We start from the raw sequence: 23730 nt of genomic DNA, 5'->3' as shown, positions 1-23730 counted from the left end.
AAGTTCGGTTTCGAGGCGGGGGGCTGCTTGGAGGAGCCCTGGCCCTGGCTGGAGGACGACTGCGGAAGTTGCCTCCTGTTGTTTCTGCCCCTCCATCGACTATAGTCCTGCCTAGGGGTCCTGGATAGAAGTGTAAGGGGGGCTGGGGTTTGAAGGGCTTTCTTTGGGATGCTGGCAAGTGAATTCCAGAGATTTCATGAGATCTTGAGACTGTGCAGTCTTGAGTCTGTCTTGTCAGCAAACAGTCCCACAGCATCAAATGCAAGGTCCTGTATTGTATTCTGGACCTCCGCTGGGAGTGCCGAGACTTGTAGCCATGAGCTACGCCTCATTGTAATGGCCGAAGCCATAGTCCATGTCACCGACTCGGTGGAGTCCAAAGCAGCTTGGAGGGAGGTTCTATCCACCATTCTGTCTTCCTCTAGGAAAGCAGCAAATTCCTGTTGTGACTCCAAAGGGAGCAGTTCCTGGAACTTGGAGAGGGCATTCCAAGAATTGTATGCATAGCGGCTAAGTACCATCTGCTGGTTGGAAATTCAAAGCTGGAGTCCCCTGGTTGAGTATACCTTTTGACTGAAGAGGTCCAGCTTCTTGGCGTCCTTGTTTTTTGGGGCAGGCCCCTGTTCCCCTGCTGCTCCCTGTGGTTTGCTGCATCCACTACCAGAGTCCCCGTTTGGGGGTGAGTGAAGAGGCGCTCATACCCCTTTTGAGGGATGAAGTAACGCTGCTCTACTCCCCTGGCCATAGGTGTATAGAGGCTGTGGTCTGCCAGAGCACCTTTGTGGTGTTTTGAATAGTTTTTATAAGCGGCAGTGCCACCTTGGAGGGACCCTCTGGGGCGAGTATGTCAACCATGTGGTCTGAGTCCTCCACAACCTCCTCAGTTTGCATGTTGAGGTTCTGGGCCACCCTTCTAAGGAGGTCCTGGTGGGCTTTTATGTTCATTGCTGGGAGGGATGTAGTAGTGCCCATTACTCCTCATCCAGCGAAGAAGAAGATGAGGCTCAAGGTGGGACAGGTTCCTCCAGTTCCCTGGGACATGCTCAGGGACATCCACCACCACTGCAACTGGTGGTGTGGGAGCCCAATCTGGGAGGCCCAGGGTCTGAACCCAGTGGTGGTCCTCGGGAGCCCTGTACATGTCAGGGGCGACCGACGTTGCAGAGGGTGGAGGGCATGGGCGGTGGAAACTACTGATGCCACCCTGGAACTATGCCCAAAGGGACACTGTCCCGGGCCCTGCCACTGGGGGTGGCCAGGATACCATCGGTACTGTGGGGTTCTCCGCTTTATGGTGCCGAGACCCGTGCCAGGATCTTGAGCGGTACCAGCTGTGTCGGGACACAAATGAGACAGCCTCTGACTCAGAGGAGTAGTCCGAGCCCGACCAGGGAGGGGCAGACCCCGAGGATGCCAGGAAGTGGTACCAAGGCGATGGGGGATGGCCCCGCATCATGGTGGGCTTGCCCTGGTGCCAGATAGTGGTACCACCGTCGGTGCCCGAAGTGGTGTCTGCACCTGAACCGGTGCCTGGGAATGCAAGGCAGGGGACTGTGCTGTCATGTCAATCAAGTCCTGCATGGCCTCGAAAGTATCTGGTGTGGAGGGAAGGATCTTGGTCCCCCTCCAACACCTCCTGGACTGGAGAGTCCACTGACACTGGATTCAACGGACCTCCCCTCGAGGCCAGAGTCAACCGTGTTGGGACTGATGGACCAGCCTTCTGGTGTCCCGGTGTAAGATGCACCACACTGGTGTCCTGTGTGCTCTTCTTGACAGGGGAACAACCCCTCTCCACCTTTTTTTGTGGCACCGGGGATTGTGATCGGTGTCACACCGATGAGCCTGCCTTCCACGCTGGGGAGTGGTGCCAATGCTCCTTATGCGAATCCTTCCTCGGTGCCGAGCTGTCCTGCACCAAGGCCGATGCTCTGTGCACTGAGGCTGCCAGTGCCATCTCTTGTGCCAGCTGAGGCCGGAGAGCGGATTCCATTAAAAGGAGTTTCAGGCAATAGTCTCTCTCTCTTTTGGTTCTGGGCTTGAAGCGTCTGCAAATACTACACTTGTCCCGCAGATGTCCCTCTCCCAGGCACTTCAGACAAGCAGCATGCAGATCCGTTCTGGGCATAGGCTTACCGCTTCTACCACACAGCTTGAACCCCGGGGCCAAGCCCCGGCCTAGACAGGGAAAAACTTAGCTGGGGGGGAACCCCCCAACTTAAACTTACTCACTAACTAACTAAGAAACTTACTAACTACTATGATAACAATTAACAGCTATGTACAGGAAAAAAACACTAGGAAAGCACTTGCTAAAGCAAGAGACAAGTTGCTCCAATGACCGTCACTGGCGGTAAGAAGGAACTGAGCAGGTACTGGGTCGGCAGGGAACTATATACACCGCCATGAAGGTGCCACTCCAAGGGGCTCCACAGCCAACCCAACGGGTACCACTAGGGTAAAACCTTCAAACAATCGTGCAGGTGGCACACGCACACACCTATTGGAATGGACACGAGCAAGCACTCAAAGAAGAACATTTGCTTCTAAAATGAATAATGCTGTTAGGGCAAAGAAGTGTAATTGTTTCAGCTCTGAGGCAAGGCTTCAGTTGTTGAATTGCAACTGAAATTGCAACTTGAAAAGCATCCACCATTCAGCTTTCTTAAAAGGTCTTTCCAATTAACCAAACAGCTGTGTTTGGGATTACAAAAACAACCACAGACCTCCTCAGAGCCATAAATTGGCCATTAGCCATGCAAAGATTTTCACCTCTCTTCAGATCAAGATGTTCTGAGGTTCTCCTAGCCAGCCTACAAGACACAGGTTCCCATTTTATGAAGTTAAACTACTTTAGTCTGTGACCTTTAAGATTAGCAGTTTGGGGAATTTCCTTTATTGCATCTTGTTTCATTCATCGTCCAATTCAATCAGTTTTAAAACAACTATGTTTGTGAAATGTGCTTTGCAGAGTTTGAAAAAAAAAAGAAATTAATGTTGAGAAATGCTCCTCATTTATACTGTGAGGCTGTGCATGATATTTGCATAATATGATATCAGAAGAAACAAACTGCACCAGCAATAAGCACATGGAGACAAGGGCAAATGCTGTGTAGAAGTGAGAAAGATTGTACTGTTTCAGAGAAATTGTGGATCTACATCTTGGAAGGAAAAAAAATCAGAATTTTTCTCTAGAGAAAATATGAACAAAGAAATATTGAATCATGATTCGTTTCAGTGTTTGTTAAGATATTTAAAGACCTGATACTGTACATTTATAAAACATGCACACTAAACTATGCAGTCAGAAAAGATGTCATTCAGAGCCATAGCAGCACATGGAATTGTGCAAGCAATTCGTAGATTGTCTGTGTTTTGTTTACACTTTTATATGAATCAGTGTGCCTATAATGGACAATGTTAGACAATAAAATACAGAGCACACCCATCTATTCGTGAAAACACATATGACAAAGACAAATCATTGAACAGAAGTGGCCTAAAGGTGACATGAAAAAGAAGAAATCCTGGGCCTGCTCCTACAATGCCAACACATACAGAACTGCTGTTGAAATTAATAGGAGATGATGGTTAAGGCACTAGTCTGGCACTCAGGAAAGCACGATTCAATTCCCTGTTCTGCCACATGCTGACAGTGGCCAAGTCATCATCTCTTTGTGCCTCAGATCCCCATTAGTAAAAAGCAGGTACTAATAGTCGGGGCGGGGGAGGGGTGTCCTGTGTTGTCTATTTGGAGTGGGATTTTCAAAAGCATGCTACATTTGTTTATTTCTGCTTCTATTGAAGTCAGTAGTGTTTTACCATTGACTTCACTGGGAGCAGAGCTGGAGGAGTGCTGATCACTTTTGAAAATTCCACCCGTATACAGTAAGCTCTTTGGGGCAGGGACTTTCTTTACTATGTGAATGTACAGCACCTAGCACAATGGGGCCCAGATCTCAAATGGGGTCTCTAGGCACTGTTGTAATACAAACACTAAGTAATACTGTATGGAGAGGCTATATAGGACCACATCTTCTGTCACAGTAGGCTGCATACCTGCTGGATTATAATGAATCAATAATGTGTGTATGCTTTGTAGGGGATATATGTTTGCCTCTTTATTATTAAGGATCCTGTGGTAGAGGTTCACTTAGAGCTGCCTGGCAGCAGCTCTGAGTTGTGTTGGGGCCAGTACTGACCTTCAGAAACAAGCAGAACCAAGCAGATCGCTAATGCGGAGAGAACCTGCCCTAAAACCTACAGTTTAGAGGGATTATTTACACAGGCAAATCTCCCATCTAGTTTGGATGACACTGATATGTGTGAGCAAGGATATTCATTATGCAATGGGACAGCCTTTTGGCAGATATTGTAAGAATGCACAAGGCCAAAGCAGGGAGAAAATAACAGAGAAGGGCGGATAATTGGTCCTGAACAATTAACACAAGTTCATAAACAGAAAACATCTACAATATTTCTAAGGAGACACTTGCACATGTTACAAATTAGTCAGAAAATGCAAGGATTCACTGATCTTAACAGGACTTAATTGCTACATAACTAATGAACTAATTGAATATATTTTAAAGTAAATAAAATTCTTCTCTCTGCACTTCTTTCTCAGGCAAAAGTCCTAGTCCAGTTAAGGGAAGTTTTGCCTGAGTAAAGAGTATACAGCAGGCTGCTTAGAGAGAGAATGAAAATTTTCAAATATACATGCTTAGCAGGCTGAACACACAGAAAATTGTACTGTATTCAATTTGCCTCATTTTCTTTAATGGCTCCTAGTGACAGAGCTCCTAGACCTCAACAATTGTCATCTTCTTGATCTATTAAGATTTCCCAGGATGCACTAGGCTAGAGACTTCAGTAACACTGCTGATCAATGCTACAACAATATAGGAAGGGGTTTGGCAATAGGTAAAAGATGCATCAGTTCTTTGTCATAGATTCAAAGAGTCCAAGGGCAGAAGGGACCATCGTAATCATCTGGTCTGACCTCCTGTACAACCCAGGCATTAGAACTTTCCAAAAATAATTCCTAGAGCAGAACTTTTAGAAAAAAACAACCAATCGTTACTTAAAAATGGTCAGTGATGGAGAATACACTATGACCCTTGGTAAATTATTCCAGTGGTTAGTTACTCTCACTGTTAAAACAGTGAGTCAGTATGATGCATTCCTCTACAATTACCCTTTTATTAAAAATACTGTTACTCACAAATGTGTTAAGGAAACAAAAGTAATAGTTTTAAAAGGTGATGAAATTCTAGTTGATTAAGTCTGCCTGACAATTCTGCTGCTCAGGGTAAAAGGTTGGGATATTTCTCTAACCCCCTCAAATATTGATTCAGCCATTCCATCAAACATGAATTTTTATCTTGTTACATCTATATTTTCCTTGGACATACCCATTCACATACCTAATGCAAAAAAAATAAAAAAATAAAAAAATAAAACAATCTTATTTCTCCATTTATGTCCCTATAACATATCTCATCTATTGATGGGACATAGATTCACAATTCCTATTGTATATTTTGACTATACAGTATATGACATTATAGTGAGAGCAATGTCCAGTTCACAGTCATTCACTGTATTCTCAGGTTGATTTTTATACACCAGTCAGATGCAGCTGTACTTATGGTCCCATAGGGAGCACATCTAGTATTCTTTCCCCTTCAGTAGTGCCATAAATACAGCTACAAGCAAAGTACTGCACATAAAGTAACGATGTCATTTTAGTAAGGAGTGAATAATGCCACAGATTTTAGTTGTCTCGATTCATTCTTTTTTATAGCATGTTGAAAAAGGGAGGTTGTATTTTGAAATAGTCCTTTGTGTTTGTCTTTCTTCAGATAGGGGAATTTCTTCACAGGCAATTCCTCCATGGGAGAAAGAAAAGGAGTACTTGTGGCACCTTAGAGACTAACCAATTTATTTGAGCATAAGCTTTCGAGAGCTAGTCTCTAAGGTGCCACAAGTACTCCTTTTCTTTTTGCGAATACAGACTAACACGGCTGCTACTCTGAAACCTGTCATTATCCATGGGAGAGTTTCCCATATGGTAGCTTTGTGAACCATCTGGTTATGGAGGGGGATCTATAGACTTTTCCACTGTGCTACAGTCTGAGTTGCAATTAGGAGGAATTGTAATGGGAGTGGCAACTTTCCTCTGACTTCCTGTCTGCATACTCCCATCACAGTTCATGGTATGTTAAAATGAATGGTGTCCCTATATCTCTTGGGGATGCATGTGGACCAGCTTGAACTTCGCAATTTCATGTGTTTACACTCATTCCATACATTGCAGCCTCACTAACATTGTCACAACAGGCATATTTCATTTTTTGTAGTCTTGATGAGGTCAGATAAAATCTAGACAATACAGTGTTGGACAGAAAACTAGGAAAAGAGGGTAAATCACAAATTCTTTCAATTCTTCAACAAAATTTCAACATTTTCTGACTAGCTCTAATGTAGTACTTGATATAGTGGACCAGTGACACAACTAACCCAGCCTGTACCTATAAAACACTTTGAGGTCTTCCAAAAGGAGCTAGGATCTGATCTTATAGTCCCACTTATGTCTTCAAGACTCAAGTGCCCTAGAACGATTGCAGATTGCATTGTGAAATACGACTGACGTGAAGAAATTGAGAGCCCTCTCTATGCCCTACAAGCCAGATTGTGACACTCTTACCAACACAGAATAATACCTTACCCCTTGAGTCGTCCCAGTGATGTCATCAGGACTACTTAATGAGAATAAGATATCACAGTCTGGCCCTAAATGCAGACAGTATCAGCAACCAAGAGGATGGAAAGGCAACAGTTTCTAATGCATCAGAAGTTGCAGCTGTAGCATGAGCAGGTTATGGATGAGGAGTTTCTCCTGCCCTTGTCCTACACTATAATGCCAACCAGTTCCAGTGCAGCACGGTCTGACAGAAGTGTGTCTTTGTGCTGAATCTTGTGTAAAATATTCATTGTGTATTGAGGTGCACATAGTTCCCTTTTCTTGTTGTAATCCTGCTTGTATTTCAAATCTTGGCTCAAGTATTATGTACACAATGAATCAGACCTTCACCTCTAGATGTCATTATAGACAGTATATTTCAAGTGGGTATATCTAAAACCAATTCCAGTCAATCAACTGGGGTAGATTCTGCTCTCAGTTACACCATTGTAAATCTTGAGGAACTTCATTAAAGCGTGCAGAACTAGGACAGAAAGAGATAGGAGCAGGCTGGCTGTTATGTGCTGTGTTGACCATTTACTAGAAGCATTAGGCCAAATTCTGCCCTAACTTGTAGCCCTTTAGGTCTCTCTCTTCCACACATTTTATTTTCCCAAAAGCCTATTTCTCATTTTGAAAACTTGATTTGCAAGCACATTTAAAAGTTTCACTTATTAAAATGTAATGAAATGAGATTTCCCTTCTAGCCCCTAATCTGAAATCCACGTTTATCTGTTTCTTTAAGCAACAGTATTCTGGCAATTGAAAAGTCTCAAAAACCCAACAAAACCCCTTATAAAGCAATCTGGATTTAGCAAGAAAGCTTTGCTAACTCTGGCTCAGCAGAGGTAGTTATCCTGGTTAATTGGATCGATGGTGACAGCTGTAATTACCAGAGATGAGATTGCCTGTACTGTAATTACACTTCAATCTTCAGTGTCAGCTGGACTGTAGAATACATACAATAGATTCTCCCAATTAGAAACAGGTTAAGAAGAGCATGGTATTTCTGTGATAATCATGTTTGTTACTGTATAGAATAAAAATATATGGCAGCAGCTAAAAGAATTGTTAATCTGAAGCAGCTTTGCTGATTCAAAGGCATTAATCCACAAAGCTTTACTGCTACGTGGTTTCTCAAGATAACTGCAGTACAGAGGAACTGAAGTTTTTCACCTAAATAGTTGCTAGCTATTCAGCACATTGCAACTGCCAGGGTTTGCGCTGATATTCTTGGATATAGCATGGTAACGTGTCAGTGTTTATAGAATAAAGAACATTGCCTTTCAAAAATACACATTAAATATAGGAATAATTGGATTGACTTTAATTTTTTTAGGTCCATCATATTTAAGCTTATGCTACCGTGTGAAACGTGCTCAAAGAACAAGCAAAAGGAATATGAAAAGCATTAGGGTTTGGCATTTGCTTTAGGTTTCCAAGATATCAACCATTAACATAATTTAAAGTATAAAGAGTGCATTTCAAAAGCTTGAAGTGACATATGCTTTCCTACAACTGGATGGTTTAAACATTTGTTATCAAAACTACTGCAACTAGTAAAGACAATATACAATGCTATTTCGCAGGAAACTTGAAATACTCTACAATTAGTCACAAGTATTTGTGGGCTTTTCTGAGGGGGAAGAATTATATATTTCTGTGATTAATTTTTAAAGTTCTATTGCGGATTTCAACCCACCCCTACATATATCTCAACATATTTCGGATCCCAATAAGGGTATTGTATGTGCTCTTTCTGCAAGGCCTGGCACACGCACAATTATTGCTTGTTTTTCAGTCTACTGATTGAGAAAAATGAATTAATCTTATTCGGGGAAAAAGAAAAAAAATAGAGAGAGGTGGAATATCTTTTTTGGACCCAGAATGTTAATCTATTTTCTGATATATCAAAGACTAAACAGCCCCAATGAAATATACCCCTGTGCACCCTTTAAATCGCATGAATGCAACAGAACACAAAGCAGGATTGGTGGTGCATAGACCTCTACACAGGGTGAATTTCTCCCTTATGAGGAAAGTTCCTGTCTTTAGTTTTTAAAGCCTCAGTTTTGTTTCCATATAGATATCACATTCACCACACTAAATGCAAGACGGGGTCTTGCCCTATAAATCTGCACAAGGAAGTATGGGGGTGTAAGGCATTTCCCTTTGTCACTGAGTGGGCTATCTACATCATGGGTTATAATGTGGGGGAAGGAGCAAACTTTGCAGGACTGCTACCTCTCTCCCTGCACAGAGATGGGGAGTAGTGGGAAGGGGAGAGGAGTAGGCAGACTCTTGACTCCACACTGTGTGTGTCCAGAGTGGAGGGAAAAGTAATCTGTGCCACATAATGGGCTGGTGCACATTGCTTCCCAGCCGGAGGGAGGAGGGATTCAGGGACTGAATTTTGCTCCTTACATAAGAATTTGGCCCCTGGACTGCTGCTGGGACACTGCAACTATGCACTGCCCCTTCTTTGAGGCTAGTGGTAAATCCACAATTTAGCCTAAAGATTGGGGGGGAGGGGAGGAAATAATTTTTTTTTTCATTTTGATTAATTTTTCTAGTCAATTGACGTCTACAGAAAATAGCGAAGTAGGGAGTGAAGATAACTGTACCTCACTGGAAACTTAATTTGATTGCACCCGAATCCATTTACAATACTATCAAGATTTATGACAATTCTCACCATAATTTATCTTTTTTTAAAGTTTTAAATTGCCTTTAAAACTGAAATGTTTGTTTTGTTAAATTCTAGAATTTTTCCCAGTTATACTAGTTTTCTTTCTCTCTTTCCTTCTCCCTTACAGTACATATCTCACCTTTTCCTTCCAACAGTCTCAATGTAATCTCAAAGATTTTGGTGATCTATCTAATTTCAAGGCTCCAAATTATTTTATTTTCTATGATATTGTTATTGAATCTTATCTGAAATGCATGCCTTGATTTTCCATATCCAATAAGATATTAAAACTCTAGTGCAAGTACTAATTGCTACAATATGTAGTTCTTTTCCTCAGGTTAAAAATGAGAGAGTTTATTGCTCTTTTTAGAAAAGTTCAGTTTTGCATTTGAAAATGAGGCCTCGCAGGTCCTGATCAAGGAAATTACTTAAGCACATGCTTAATTTTACTCATGTGAGGATGGCCATAGTAGTCAATAGAACTACATGTTTAAAGCTAAGTATGTGCTTACTGCCTTACTAGACTGAAGCCTCAGATATTTCCAGAGATTTTAATACTATATTTGCAAACCAGATGCTGCCCATTTTGGACAAACTTTTAGTTTACTAACAATGGAGTAAAGTGTCCTTTGTTCATACTACAGCTTTCACATAGTGACAATCAAATAGTGGCTGAAAATGTCTTGATCTCATATTCGGAGACTGAATAACCTTGTTACTTAGGCAATCCTCCTGGAGCAGTGTGTGAAGTGCATTGCAAACCATAATTAAAATATGACATTACAGTGGTATGTGGAGGCAACCTGCATTTTTCTTTAAAAGTCTCAAGAATAGACTTTCTTGAAGGTGCAATGCTGTACTACAGAGACATAAAAACCCCCAAACCATTGTCATGTGATTTAGCTACCCAGATTAGCAACTCTCAGTTTCATGAAAGGATTAATCAGACTGGAAAACCAAAGACAAAAACTGTCTCTCTCTTGCTAAAGATCTGAGTATTCAGCCACTACATTTCATTTTATGTTTGGCTTCCCAGTTCACAAACACAAACAGAAACAAGTAACTTTTGGGGACTCCAGAATGCTCACACTAATGAACTGAGAAGAGACCTTGTTTGTCACAGGAGAAACACATACATGGCTGATAAAAGTGTCTTGACCACACTGATCCAAGGCAATGAATAATAAAGCAATGCTTACCTTTCTCAGGGGGCTGTCTCTTCAGTAATAAAACTAGTGGGGAAAAACAAAAGAGGGAAACAGGTCAATTCACATAACTATATTTGTTGTGGAAATGCATTTGTGTTGACTTTGCCATGAAACTATTAACCTTAGTTACAATTGAATTAATCCGCTAAAGTCTTCCAACTAATTCAGTGGGTAGTTTTCCTCAGCTACTTTGTACAGTATTTGTTCAAAAACATCCAAAAAAGCTTGCTGTTAGTAACTTGCTGAGTTTGCAGAGCACATTCCTTATTTTCAACTCACTCAGCAAGCTTAGAACAAAGCACCAGATGGATGTGCTATTTTGATGCAATTAAATGTATATATAGACATTCTTACTATACTTTTGGAGTTGGTATAGAAACATTTAGTTTAGAAATAACACTGAGATGATCAATGTTGCAGGAGCTTTAATTACTGTCAAAATGGGTATACATTTTCCTGAGATCCTGTTTTTGGCTTGAAGACTTTCTTTCCTTCTTTCTTTATCCAAAGAAAAAATGCTTTTGCACAATTAAAAAAAGATATTCTTTTATAGAAAACAACACAATGTGACTTAAAAGAAGTGTTGCAGTCAAAACTATTTTAACATTGGATATACCAGAAAGTATTAAAATAGTTTGGAGTCTTTTAACGTCATAAAGTTGATACATTTTATTCAAAATATCTTCTCCTACAATGCAATAGTGATGCCTCTGTACATATTATTGTTTCAAATTCAATATGTATTAGCATTCACAGGATAATTTACCTCAAAAACCGAAAGGCATGGAAGTGTGTTAAAATCCTTTTACTTAAAACTAAATAATGAGTTTTAAGTTACACAGAATTACCCTATTTTACCTCACCCATAACTATTTCACGTTTGGGGACAATGTATACCTTCAAATCAGCGGCACTGCTATGGGTACCCGCATGACCCCACAGTATGCCAACATTTTTATAGCTGACTTAGAACAATGCTTCCTCAGCTCTCCTCCCCTAATGCCCCTACTCTACTTGCGCTACATTGATGACATCTTCATCATCTGGACCCATGGAAAAGAAGCCCTTGAGGAATTCCACCATGATTTCAACAATTTCCATCCCACCATCAACCTCAGCCTGGACCAGTCCACACAAGAGATCCAATTCCTGGACACTATGGTGCTAATAAGCGATGATCACATAAACACCATCCTATACTGGAAACCTACTGACCGCTATGCCTGCCTACATGCCTCCAGCTTTCATCCAGACCACACCACACGATCCATTGTCTACAGCCAAGCTCTATGATACAACCGCATTTGCTCCAACCCCTCAGACAGAGACAAACACCTACAAGATCTCTATCAAGCGTTCTTACAACTACAATCCTCACCTGCTGTAGTGAAGAAACAGATTGACAGAGCCAGAAGAGTACCCAGAAGTCACCTACTACAGGACAGGCCCAAGAAAGAAAATAACAGAACGCCACTAGCCGTCACCTTCAGCCCCCAACTAAAACCTCTCCAACGCATCATCAAGGATCTACAACCTATCCTGAAGGATGACCATCACTCTCACAGATCTTGGGAGACAGGCCAGCCCTTGCTTACAGACAGCTCCCCAACCTGAAGCAAATACTCACCAGCAACCACACACCACACAACAGAACTACTAAGCCAGGAACCTAACCTTGCAACAAAGCCCGTTGCCAACTGTGTCCACATATCTATTCAGGGGACACCATCATAGGGCCTAATCACATCAGCCACATTATCAGAGGCTCGTTCACCTGCACATCTACCAATGTGATATATGCCATCATGTACCAGCAATGCCTCCTGCCATGTACATTGGCCAAACTGGACAGTCTCTACGTAAAAGAATAAATGGACACAAATCAGACGTCAAGAATTATAACATTCAAAAACCAGTTGGAGAACACTTCAATCTCCCTGGTCACTTGATTACAGACCTAAAAGTGGCAATTCTTCAACAAAAAAACTTCAAAAACAGACTCCAACGAGAGACTGCTGAATTGGAATTAATTTGCAAACTGGATACAATTAACTTAGGCTTGAATAGAGACTGGGAGAGGATGGGTCATTACACAAAGTAAAGCTATTTCCCCATGTTTATCGCTCCCCCCCCCACTGTTCCTCAGACGTTCTTGTCAACTGCTGGAAATGGCCCACCTTGATTATCACTACAAAAGGTCCCCCCCACCCCTCACTCTCCTGCTGGTAATAGCTCACCTTTCCTGATCACTCTTGTTACAGTGTGTATGGTAACACCCATTGTTTCATGTTCTCTATGTATATAAATCTCCCCACTGTATTTTCCACTGAATGCATCCGATGAAGTGAGCTGTAGCTCACGAAAGCTTATGCTCAAATAAATGTGTTAGTCTCTAAGGTGCCACAAGTACTCACTTTCTTTTTGCGGATACAGACTAACACGGCTGCTACTCTGAAACCTATTTTTATTAGCTCTGTGCTTTGTATTTCATGTTCTGCTACTGAAAACACAAAGCTTTCCGTGTCTTGCATACATTAAATATAATCAGAGTATTAAAGTGACCAAATCTTTTATCATCGTGTACATATAGATCAATTTCTTTGAGCAAATTTGGGGAGTTTCCATGAAGGCTAATAAACTACAGTTATCTCTTAATAAAGCAGCAAAATGTACCAGAAACAGGAAAAAATGTTTCTTTTTGTAGTTTGAACTTTAAAGTAATCCTCTCTCAATTTTCAGGTGATAGCTTTTAGAATTAACCTTGTATTCAATGAGGACAATTCCCTCTGGCAGTATCTGCACTGAGGCTGAATCACCTTTATAGTTTTATGTATGTATGAGAAAGTGTCCTAACCCCCAATACCTTTGATACTTTTAGTCTGAACATTTGAAAAGTCTCTTTTTTTAAAAATCAAAACTGAAAGGCACAAGTAAAATTCTTTGTTTATAGGATTATTAGATTAAATTTTGCCTGCGTAGTCCTGGAACACAGATAATTTGACATACTTTGAATTCAGACTATGCAAAGAACCAGTCCATCTACCAGGTTACCTACCCAAGAGCTTAGTGTGGTGTAATCAGAAGGACACACCAACCTTTCCATGAGCTGTAAGATGAAGAGTCCAGGTTTCAATTATTCATTACATGGATATACCCTGGGAGATTAGTACTCATCACCGTAACTTGTCACAAAACTGTCTAGACAAAATTTATTGCCACAGCTAATGCTATTCTCTTAAAGCACAAAAAACATTATAACATGCCATATGGTTACACTCAATAATAATGGAATGTAAGATTTTTACATAATGTCCATCTGATTTCCCTCTCACTTACACCAGTATAAACCAGGAATAACATCACTAAAGCCAGTGGCATTGCACCAGTGTAAAACTGATACAAATGGGAGGAGAATCAGCTCCTTATAGCCAGCATATAAGACAGTATCCCGCATCAATAGGTATACACAAAATGTAAAACGTCCAGTATCCCACATCTATAGGTATACACAAAATGTAAAACCTAACAGACAAAAATCTATGTCTGTTTTCATAGAATTATCCCTCCTTTTACTGAATTTATACTCACTCATTGTATAAAAAATATCTGTTTAGATTAAGAATTACTATTCTAACTGGTTGATTACAGTGTGTCCTATGCAGTAATTAGTATCTAAATACTGTGTGATTAAAGAGCTAAGGTCAGATGTATCCTCCACTAACAGAGACAGGGAAATATACAGTTTTAAAATATTTACAAATGCAGACATGAGAGGGTTTTTAAAAAGAGCTGGAAACATGGGTTTATACAACTCATAGGTCAAATCCTATTCTCCTGAGTCATATTTAAGTAAATGGGTCTATTAATGTGAATAAGGGGAGCAAAATTTGGTCCCCATAGTTACACTTCAGATTACTGGATGTTATGTGCCTTCTCCTCAAACTGACAGCCAGCACGACCAATATACATGCCTGATTTCTGGCACTTATGCACTCTCCTGTTAACTTTTCTGGGCAAATATCTTGTGACCCTGCAAAGTTATTCACAGTCCGAGCCACATAACAGATCTAGAGATTTGTGACTCAGACAATCAGGATCTAGGTGGGATCTCTGTTCAAACAGCGCTGCTACTACCCAGGTGAGTTCCACATTTCTTGGAGCCTTCTGTGTACTCTGTACAGAGCAGGAATATTTCTAGGTAGAGAAATTTTGGCATCAGAAGAGAGCATGAAATCATACGGCAATTCAAGAGCGGGGTGCACAGGGAAGACGATCTGATTTTATTATCTTTACATGTTACTATCAGAACCTTTTTAACATGTAGGCTACTGTAGCTGTGTAGATTTCCATTGTTTGCCATAAGTTTTAAAGAGATACCAGAGGCTGTCTTCTACTTTAAGACATATAGCATTTCTCCTACTGGCAAATGTGTTTCATTTGCTTTCTAAGCCATGTCTACACTACCACTAATGACAGCAAAATGTCTGTCACTGAGGGTGTGAAAAAATACGTCTCTTAGCTAGTGCTCACCAGCTATTTGTTACACATTTTGTTTTTGTGTGTGTCACATAAAGTACACAGTTTGTTGTTCATTAACATCTTACTGCTCTGAAAACACATCTCAGTTGGGTGCTAAAGGAAGTCATGGCAGATACATTCTGGTGCCCATCGTTGCTTTTGGAAGTATGATGTCTCACAGGATAGTAGAGAATTACCTCTCTACTCACACCACGCATCCCTGTTTCAACAGTCGTCTGTTGAAAAATAGTCTATGTTCTGGGGAATGGCTGGATTGAAAATCCATCTGGGTTTCAGTGCCTGAGGAGACTAAACATTTTACTAACAGACACGCTTTTCCCCCTTGATCTTTCATAGTATGGCTGGTCTGAGGCAAGCAGGAGTATGATGAGCTCAGGGCATAACAGTTCTTTGAAAATCAACACTTATCCACCAAAATTGGGGCTGCCAGGAATTATATTGGGCATAGGAGCCACTTTTTATTGAATTGGCCCTGCCAAATCTGATTTATGGATTAAAACAACAGTGTGGTAGTATTAATAGAAAGTATATATTTAAGGGTGAGATGTGCCAGCAGTCACATTTCAGATGCTTCTCTTATAGCTGTGCACAGCAGCAAAATAGCACAACAGCTAAGCACTGTAATTAATAATCTCCCACTATAGCACATTAAAAAAATCAGAGCCCCTTTCAAAGTACAGTATGTTGGAAGATGACTTGAGCATGGCATTGTGCAGGTCAGATTAGATTTCATATGAGCATTGGCAAAGGATCAGATCTGACAAACGGATACCAAAACAAAAAGCTCAAAACATTTAGCAATGTGGATTCTAAGAGTTACTATGTGGCTTGTTGTTCAGGTTTTATTACAGTTCTCTATTGTGTATTCATCATGAGGTACACTGCACTGTATTTCTGTATATATTTTAGTCTGGTGCATGGAAGATATACTCAATTAACCAATCTAGTGTTTGATTTTATATGAATCTCATTATACTTACACAACATATTAGCCATGGAGAGCTTCTGGTCCAAAATCTGGTGGTGGGATGGCCATATGAGAGCTAGTTACAGATCCTTAATTCTCTGGGCCAGCCTGCTGCCGCCCTGGCCATAGAGTAAGTTAGAGCAGTTAAGTGGTTGCTTTAAAATGTGCCAACTGGTTACAGTCACCAACAAACCATGTGTCAACTGGGGATTGTTGGAGTGTGGTGTGCTATGGCTACCCCCTCTGACAGGCTCCTTTTGCTAGGGGCTAAGGAGGGCTGTCTCTACAACCACTGATGATTCCCTTAAGCTGGGGAGACACAGGGATTTTCTGTTTCCTTTGCACCACAGGAACAGTGTGGAGGAAGCAGAGTTTGTCTAGAGAACCTGGCCCTTTCTATTCGCCCTTAAAATTATATACTCAAAACATTGTCTCTCTCCCTAACTGAGTTTTATGCAGAATTGTTTGATAAGTCACCGCTGGAAAGCAAATATTTTACATTATAACTGGACTCCTTTTTAAAACCAAAACATCGTTGATTGATTCCAAACTCTGGTATGATGCTGAAATAATCACAAATTTCATAAGATTTTTTAATGAAAGTTGTCTCATTTTTAGGGCCCAATTTAACAAACAACATGCTTATCTTACACCCTATGGAAGCCTGCTCTAAACAGCAGACTCTAGCTTTTCAGGCCTTTGCCATGTTTGTGCCAGTTTCCATGGCATTAAAGATGAACTTGGGTTTTTGGAGAAAATAAAAATCCCCCAAAAGAAATTCTGAAAGAAATAGGAATATTTGATTTGGATAATTGTGGCTCTGAATGATTCTGCTTGTGTGTACTTAATGTGCAGCTTTTGATCATTATATCATGGCTAGGGATTGCATATACATCATAGCCACGAAGAGACAACTATTCAGATAATACAGTATCCTCTCTAACTTTATTCCAGGTAATGCATCAGATCCTGATCATCTTGCTCACATGAGTAATGACAAGTTAGTATTTTAAAACACTAATCTATCAACCTCAACACTGTGTATAATGGTGCGTATGTATCATTTTGCCCATTGTACAGATGGGAAAATGGAGGCCCGGAGGTGAAGTGACTGCTTAAGTTTAAACAGTGGGGCAGTAGCAGAAGTAGAAATATAATTAATACAACAGCCTTATACTGATCCCATCAATGACAGAATACTCAGGGCCCAATACTGCCCTCACTGAATTCAGTGGCAAAACTCCTTCCTGTCATATACCTTATTCCCTGGACCATGATGTCATCAATGGGGTAGTTGCATGTGTAGAAGAACGGAACTGGACCCATATCCCTATAACTAATTCCACAACATCAGGTTGCAAAAACTGAATATCTTAGGGCTTGTCTTCACTACACAGCTTTTAGCGAGAAGGCTGTGTTGACACAGCCTTGTCGCTAAAAGTCAGCATGTGTGAAGGGTATCTGTTGGTATTTTGTTGGCACTTTTGCCGACAAAATACTTCCAGCCCCCCATGAGCAGCATTAGCTTTGTCGGCAGGAGCGACACTGCCACTTGCATTAGCAAAACTTTTGTCTTTCACGGGGGTGGGCTTTTTTAAGTATCCGGGAAAGACAAAAGTTTTGTCGACAACATCGCAGTGTAGACAAGCCCTTAAGCTCAAATGGTACATTTAAAAAATACCCCCTCCCCTCCTGCTTATGGCATTTTATGACTAAAACTGAAACAAATAATACTGTATGGCTGACAAATTTCTTGTTGTAAAGGGCAGAACACTAGGGCTGAGAAGAAAATATCTGAGCTTGAAAACTGAATAATCAATTAGTATCCTACTGGAAAACTCACAGCCTGTTGTGATCCATTAGGAGGTATTTGCTGCTCTCAGCGTCTATGGCTGCAGGGACCATTTTCACAAATTCCAGGTGAGTACTTACCCTGGAGAATATGATAAGATCAGCTGTTTATTTTATTTTTTAAGTGCTTTTCCAAGATGTTTTTCTGTACTGTGGAATGAACATAGCAGTGCAGCTAAAAATGGCAACAATAATTTCAAATGAGTGGGTTGGAAAGTCATTCTCACTGGGAAATGAACTTCTGACTTTTTCAATGAAAGGTAAAGCTGAACTTGTATTAATTTGCATAAAGAACTCATTAAATATATTGTTGAGTAATAGCTCAAGAGGGCAATAAAAACAACTGCTCAAGCTAATGCAAACAATGTGCAATAAAAAAGAGAGATTAACCAAGACTTTAAGATGACAGAGTTGGCTGTGCAGTAATGTTACACCATAGCAAAAAGAAAGTCTCAGAAGGGTGTCAACATTTCTTCTGTTATCGAGTGTTCCCAATATATTCATTTCCTTTTCATTCATACCTTAAAAATGGCCTTGTGTTAGTTGCAGCATAATGCATTAATTGTGCAGTTAAAAAAGATACGCTTGCTAGTTCTGCTCTTCCCTTTATGATAATATGTCAATATGCACAGTCCTGAACAAGAAAGCAGATTTAAAACTGTAAAGTAAATTTGAGCCGTATATGATCCCTTCACAAACCCAAAGGAAAGTGACCCAGCTCAGACGGTAATGTTGGGAACGAGGAGTAAATAAACGTTAATAACAATATTAGCACAGTTTGACATCAAGTCACCGGTTCATCTGTTCTGTACCTTGGAATCTCTACGACTGCATTTGGCATTCTGCTGTGTGTTAGTCAGTTAAGGCTGTGCTTATGCTAACTGTACTTAATGAAGGCAGCATGCATGCATTCATTTTTAAGCAAAAGCTTCTCTGACTGTCTATACCTGATTTTGTAAGCTAGATGGCAGCTACAGATACAGCTCCAGACTGTTTGCTTTCATTCTAATGTCTTAAAATATTGCAACCTCCAATAAATGGAATGATGTTGTGCTTTAGATGCTTTGCATACATGTTATGTGGTGGCTTTTCCCCCCTTGAAACAGGGTTTCACCGGCTAAAGTGGAGGAAACTAATGCTAATTAACCCATTAAGCAATAGTTTTTGTCTAGAAACACTTTAAAGTACAAAAAAAAATATTCTGTTAAAATAGATAGTAGTCTTTGGAGCTGATTAATAATAATGGTCTTATCCTGCTCCCATCCACGTAGTGTGCAGTTTTTTACAGCAGTGCAAAGGCAGTGTAAAAGGCTACCTGATCAGAACAGTAGTGTTTTGCACTCATGTTACTAAGAATACAAGGTCAGAGCAAAGATGAGCTGGGAGACCTAAACCATATTCTCTCTTTTATCCAAAGGACTTCCCAAATTATGTTTTAACATTTTTGTATTTACTTATTTGCATATAAACTGATATTTAAACACAGTTATTTATTCTCTTCTGCTGAACAAGAATACTGGTGAGGTGGCTGCCATACGACAATATATTAAAATTTATTTTTCATGATAGAACTTAATAGGTCATCTGGTTTTTAGTATGATATCTTTATGAAATCATTGGTGGTAATAGCGCAGACTGGGGAAAATTAGCATCTTAATCCACTGATGACACTTTAAAATATTTTTAAATTGATACATATTAATTGTTGAATGTGTTGACTGAAGCAAGACCTTTCCCCATTGCAACTTAAAATTGATTTATAGAAAAGCTATATGTACTGTCCACATTCTTTACTGATTTTCAAGTGATACATTTTTTTAGTGCTCTGTAGTTTAATAATCAGTCAATCAATCAATCTCTCTCTCTCTCCTTTCAGTTAATATATGTATCTACAGCTGAGTGGGTAACATTTTTTCTGTCCCATGAAAACTTTCTGAGATTTCAAAAAACTTTCCCATTCTGTAATGGGACAATACCAAGACCTTTTGACATTTTTTGGTGAAAATCCATAGCAAGCTAGTCCCCAGCCAACAGTCCAGTGGTTAGAGCATTTAACTGGGATATAAGAGACCTAGGTTTAAGTCCCTGTTCTAAATCATACTGACAAACTGGGAATATTTTGACAAAACAATCATATCTATAAATATATCATGAACAGGGTCATTATGTACAAAATAATAATGAAAGGTAACTAGATGTGAACTTTTACCAAATGCATTGATAGTTCATACTGTCTCATTGAGCTATTATTGCTTTAGAATATATTTTTACAAGCAGAGAGTCAAACAAATAAATTGGTAGTTTTCAGCAATGAAATGCTATAGTAAAACAAATATTCGCATCCTTAAAATCATAAATGAAAATTCCACAAGTATCATCTGAAGCATGATACATTTATAAATAGTTTCACTTACAACTTCTGAAGCTTCAGGTTTGTGAATAAAATCATGCATGATTTACATGTTTGCAATAAAAAATCCATCTTTCTCTTATATTCACTGCCTCAAAACTCCATTCACACAGAGGTAAGGTTGGCCAATAGTGCCTTGTGCCCTTCTAGAACTTCAAGTACTTCAATACAGTGTAGCTGCTCTCCACATTCTGGAAGGGTGTGAAGCACCACCGCGTAACCTGAACTCTGCATTAACAAAGTTTTTAGGTAAACACTGACAGTGTCATTTTTTAAACGTTTAGCAACCAAGAGTGTTCTGTGAGCACATATTTTCCTACTTGTATGTTCCCTCCATTACTCTCTTATCTTCTTATCTTTCCTGTAAATTCTGATTAGTGTGCCAACTTGTGAGGGCTGTTAGTAGGCAATTCTTTGCCAGTTCTGCTAAGTGATGAGGAACAGAGTGGATTGCATTACACAAATAGTTTAAACACAAATAGGGTGTTTTGAAGAGGTCTTTGGGTACAGATGCTCCATAAAACAATGTTTATCATCATATTGCACTGAAGAGTTCAGCTCCTCATTTGGGGGTCTGTACCTGAGGAAACCATGGACCAAGTGACCCCCTACTTGCTCCACTAACTCTACCTCTGTCACTGATGAGGAACAACAATTTTCAAAACCCTCTCCATATGCATATGGATTTTAGATCAATTTGAAATAAATATTGAATCAAACCAGAAACTTTGCTCTCAGGGAAAAAGGAGTCCCTGCAGAATGCAAAAAGAAAACAACTAATATGCACCACACATTCTCACACAGCTGCTAAAGGGAGGACTCAAACTCACAGCCATAGGTACAGCTCAGATTCAATGGTCACAGCACACAGTTACTCTAACATCAGCTTACCTGAAAACCCTGGTTTGCCACAGAGCCATTGTCCTGTTGCACATCTGCAAAGGACATTCTCTGGCTTGTGACACACTGCAGATCCAACCTTAAACCGAATAACTTTAAAGTATTGTTTTATCAAAGGGCCAGTGGGTTCTAGATACCGATGCATCCTGACCTGGCAAAATCAATTTGCAGAGGATCAGAACCACAGCCTGATCCCCATCTGTGTGCAAAAATACATACCAACCATAACATTTTGATATTATGTTAATTTTTTAAAAAGTTGAGCTGTATCTGAAGTACCTTGCTCAAACCACCTCAAATCTAGATTAGTAACCCTGCCTTGGACCCCCATAAGGCACAGAAAATTTTCAGACAGTCCAAGTATGCAAGTGAATTTTAGAGCAGTTAGAAAAATTGATTATTAAAGAGTAATCTAGTTGCAGCCTTAAGTACAGTAATATGACTGCTCCACTATAATTTTCCCTTCAATTTTTGTCCTTCTGGAAGGTGAGTGGATTCTGAAGTTTTGCTGTTTTGTCACTGGTTCATTTTGTGTGATATCTAATCTATGGAAGCTCCTGAACACTGGCCCATTCACCCATATGCTTCAATCCTGCCTGGAAGGAACAAGTCTAGGGATGGGAATCTTGATATCCCTTGAATACTTAGCCTAACAAATGTTTGAGTAATTCTGATACCTGCTGACTGGGGATATGACTAAAGTCAACTCCTCATTTCACTGAACAGCCACCTGATGAAAATGACTTTTGTTCCTTACCAACCTTGTTTGGATTCAGACTTGCATCCATTCCACCATATAATGCTCATCACTACGGTCATCAATATGGTCTCTGAGAACCTGGACACAAAAGCCTCTATAGCCAAACTACCAATCTTCTGAGCCAACCAGTCCCCCTTAAAAACTGATCCTTCAGCCTTTCCTGCAACAGCTGCATCTTCTCCTCTTGTGTGGATTTATTACACCCATCCAGCAGAGTACTGGCACATTTTTTACTGAAAATGAAATCCACATTTTCTTGTAATTTCAAGAATTGTAAAACACACTTTGGAAATTCCCTATTTATTCATCTATTCCAAAACCCCAACAACTCTAGTTTCACCGGGGAAATAACAATATTGCGGTAACCATTTATTTATCCCTCCTTATCTTTGCACAGAAATCTAATGGAAAACTGATGCGGAAACACTTCTAATGCTTTACTTTGCTATTTTAATACTAAATGTTCTGTCTACTTTCCCAAACAACACATTAAGAAGAGTTCAATCATTTGTTTCCTGTTGATCATTAAGAGACAGCTTTTGTCTGGCCATGTACAAGTCTGAGGTGCAGGGAGGGTGCAAGGAGTCCTCTCTGCTTTGTGCCTCTCTATGGGGCCTAAACGATCCCAGTTCTTGCACTCAGAGTTCAAAGGATTATTGGAGGCTGGAGTCTATGGAGGCAAGAATCTCCCCCAGGGCTTAGGGCTGGAGCTACATCACTCCGGATTCCTAGCCAGCAGAACGGGCCCCAGGTGGGATTACAATTGCATACTGTCCCCTTATAAAGGATGCAGCAGAAGCTGTGCTGATCCAGAACCATGGAGCCTGCCTTGGAAAACTATGACCCTGGGAGCTATGTGCCTCTGCACTGCCACCTTCTGCTAGGCTGTGCCTTAAAGGGCCAGGCTAACCCAAAATGGAAAAAAGCTTTACAGTATTTAATGACTGTATGAATCTTTTATACTGACTTTACGTGAGTCACTCAATAGCAGTAACCCCTGAAACAGTGTGACGTATAGCCTAGTATTCTTCACATGTAGACCCTTTCTCAACTGCCATGTGCACGTTTCCTGTTGTATGCCTGCAGCTCATGGATGCAGAGGTCAAAAAGTGAATAAGTTATTACAAACAGAGCTATTTATTTCTAGTGAGTAGTTTATGATCATAAAAGTTGCAGAAGTCAACAGCCCCCTCATCTGAGCCCCAACCAGCTCTGCAATAATAAATCCTGCTCTGAAAACCTCCCAGCTTCCATGATCATCTGTATCAACTGCAGAATTGCTAACCATTTGACCCACAAACTGCTTAGAATGATATCTGTAGTTCTGAGCTACCACCTATTTTATTTAAATTGGACAATAAGTTCTTGACCTTAAGTCAGTGTCTTTGTCTGGTAAGTACCAACCTTTTAAGCTCAGGCTGATAGAGCTGTGGTGGCTTAAATCTCATGATGTAGTCGCTGTACATAGTTTTAAAAACTTTTGGAAGCATGAATGAAATGTTAGGTATGTAAACATTGTATAAATTCAGCATCAGCACCTTGTTTAGTGCAATAGTAAATTAAGAGTCCTGGAGAGAGTTAAAGGAATAACAACAAGTGAGTTTAACAATATGACCCCTGCTTCTTTCAGTGCACAAAAGTTCACCACATTTTCCCTTAAG

The 23730-nt window shown here is 40.3% G+C and overlaps 1 protein-coding gene across 10 annotated transcripts in view; it reads right to left on the bottom strand.

Annotated features, from left to right (window-relative positions):
* Positions 1 to 23730, bottom strand: part of SEMA6D (semaphorin 6D) — a 271918-nt gene that overhangs the window by 81516 nt on the left and 166672 nt on the right. For all 10 annotated transcript variants that reach the window (XM_074966354.1, XM_074966357.1, XM_074966359.1 and 7 more), the window contains exon 3: positions 10634 to 10666. The gene's annotated coding sequence lies outside the window, so the exon portion shown is untranslated. The remainder of the gene's footprint in view (positions 1 to 10633; positions 10667 to 23730) is intronic.

The sequence above is a fragment of the Natator depressus genome, chromosome 10 (genome assembly GCF_965152275.1).
Source record: "Natator depressus isolate rNatDep1 chromosome 10, rNatDep2.hap1, whole genome shotgun sequence".
Taxonomy (NCBI): Eukaryota; Metazoa; Chordata; order Testudines; family Cheloniidae; genus Natator; species Natator depressus.
The sequence above is the reverse complement of the archived record's forward strand: the minus strand, read 5'-3'. Positions and strand labels throughout refer to the sequence as shown.